Genomic DNA, 2668 nt, shown 5'->3' with positions numbered 1-2668 from the left:
GGGCCACACATACATAGGAAGGTTTGCAAGTAAACAGAGCCATTCACAGTTCATTGATCCTGAAGCAACCTTAATGGTTTCCACTTAATATGTTTACATCACTGATACATGTTTATATCTTATTCTCCTAACTTCAGACATAGAAATAATACATGCAAACAAATAGGATGAACAAACTCAGTAGATTATAAGCTTTTTAATGATACCTTAGAAGAAACCTTTTGCACAAAACATATTCCAGTTACATCGTATTCACATTCATAAGCATCTTTTCATAAAGCAACGTCACAGGGAGACGTCACAGGGAGAACAGGACAGTGAATCAATCACTGGAACTGGCTCCTGCCATCCCCACTCTCTGCAGCGCTGTGGAGAGCTCTGCTGTGGCAGAAGAGAATCCAGCTGGGCCTCTCACCGCTCAGATGGCTGGAAGGCTGGTCCTGTGGGCCAGGCACTGCTCAAACCGAGCTCTCCTGAGTCACAGATTCACTTTCCATGTGTCATCGTGGCCAAGACACAGGTGGATAATAGCCCTTGCCTGCCTCACAGAGGTGGCAAGAGGATAAATATATTCCCGGTGCTCAGATAGTCTAAGACCCTAAGATCAGGACTGTGTCAGGAATCCACAGAGCAACACTTCTGACATCTGTCTATAAAAGGGTTATTACCACAGCCTCCTGTGACAGCTGCTTCTGGGAAACCCTGTGACTCCAGCACATTGGTGTGTGTGGCAGATGTAGGGGAGTTCGGTGGTGACAGTGAGGGTTAGGTAATGGATTTCTGAGGAGAGTGTAGGGAAAAGGCTGCTTCACAAGCAAGGGGCTGTAGGCTGCTTTGCCGTCCCTCCTTGTCAGTCTCCTCTCTTCTGTATACCTGTAAAGGTGAGCTCAAAACATGGGGAATAACCTACACCTTGTGTTCCAGGCGTACGGCCAAGCAGAACAGTATGGCAGCCAATGGGTGGTAGGCTGTGACCTGCAAGCCAGACAGAGCATTTAAATAGTCTTTGAGCCCCAGGCCCTCAGCCAGAGTGGGGCAGGAACCAATGAGTGGGCTCCATCCTGCAATGAGGGCAGAGTGGCTAAGCCTTCCATGAGCCCCAGGCCCAGTAAGGACAGGACAGGAAACCAATGGGTCGGCTCTGGCCAGCAATCAAGGCAGGTGGGCTAACCAGGCTAGTGGTCCAGGTAAGGGTGAGCACCAATAAAGTCTAGGGGCTAGAGACTGTGGGAATGGGGTGCAGGGTGGATATGGGTCTGCTCAACTCCTGTGTCCCAGCCAAGGGCCTGAACACTTATCTTGTAACAGGCCACTTCCCAGATGGTTCCATGGTTTCCCAGGGCTTCTTCCTACTCTCCTACTCATGTGTACCTGTGATAATCATCATCTCAGGGAATGCTAGCCAAGCCATAGGCAGCAACCCCAACAGTTCCTTAGCGTCTCAACTGGCCGGCGGCCCAGGGAATTGTGGCCAGTCCTCAGGAGGCAGCCTCGGAAGCTCCTCGGTGCCTTGGTCTGCTGACAGCCCAGGGAACTGTGCAGGATGACACCACTATTTAACTTTCTCTTCTGAAAGTTCACTCTTTATTTCTACCCTTTGTTTCCTGTCTTTTAACCAGTTACTGATACATGAGAGGACCTTCCCTCTTCTCCCATGACTGCTTACTTTTCTTAAGAGACTTTGCTGAGGGACCTTGTCAAAGACTTTCTGAAAGTCCAACTAGACTATATCCACTGAATCACCTTCACCCAAATGTTTGTTGACCCACTCATAGAATGGTAATAGATTGGTGAGGCATGATTTCTCTTTGAAAAATGGGGTTGATTCTTTCCCAAGGAAGTGTGTTCATCTGTGTGTCCGATAATTCTGTCCTTTACTATAGCTTCAACCAATTTGCCTGGTCCTGAAGTTTGGCCTGTAATACTGAGGTCACCTCTGGAGCCTTGTTTAAAAATTAGCATCATATTAACTATCTACCAGTCATCGGGCACAGAGTATGATTTAAGCCATAGGTTACGTTCCACAGTTAGTAGTTCTGCAAATTGAGTTTTGAGGTGCTTCAGAACTCTTGGGTAAATTCCATCTGGTTCTAGTAACTTATTACTGCTTAATTGTTCAATTTGTTCCAAAACATCCTCTACTGACACCTCAGTGTGGAACAATTCCTCACATTTGTCACCTAAAAAGAATGGCTCAGGTGTGGGAATCTCCCTTACATCCTCTGTAGTAAAGACCGATGTAGAATATATGGAGATACATGTATTACTGGAATTGGAATGCACCCTGAACGGTCATTGAGTCCAGCCCCCTTCCTTCACTAGCAGGACCAAGTACTGATTGCTGCCCCAGATTCCAAAGTGGCCCCCTCAAGCAATGAACTCACAATGCTTTGTTTAGCAGGCCAATGCTCAAACCACTGAGCTATCTCTCCCACCTCTGTGCTGTTCTGATCTTCTATACACCAGACACTGACTTGTCTGTGATACACAGTTTTGGAAAGTGCTCTTCTCCCTTATTTCAGATTCTTCTGGGCTACATGTCCCTGCTGGTTCCGCCCCTGCTGAATGCAATCATGTACAGTGTGAAAAGCAAACACCTTCGTGCAAGGATAATCAGGGCTTTTGTCAAATGAAGGGTCAGTTCATCACCCGGCTCCAGCGCTGATGA

The sequence above is a fragment of the Gopherus evgoodei genome, unplaced genomic scaffold (assembly GCF_007399415.2).
Source record: "Gopherus evgoodei ecotype Sinaloan lineage unplaced genomic scaffold, rGopEvg1_v1.p scaffold_36_arrow_ctg1, whole genome shotgun sequence".
Classification (NCBI taxonomy): domain Eukaryota; kingdom Metazoa; phylum Chordata; order Testudines; family Testudinidae; genus Gopherus; species Gopherus evgoodei.
The sequence above is the reverse complement of the archived record's forward strand: the minus strand, read 5'-3'. Positions refer to the sequence as shown.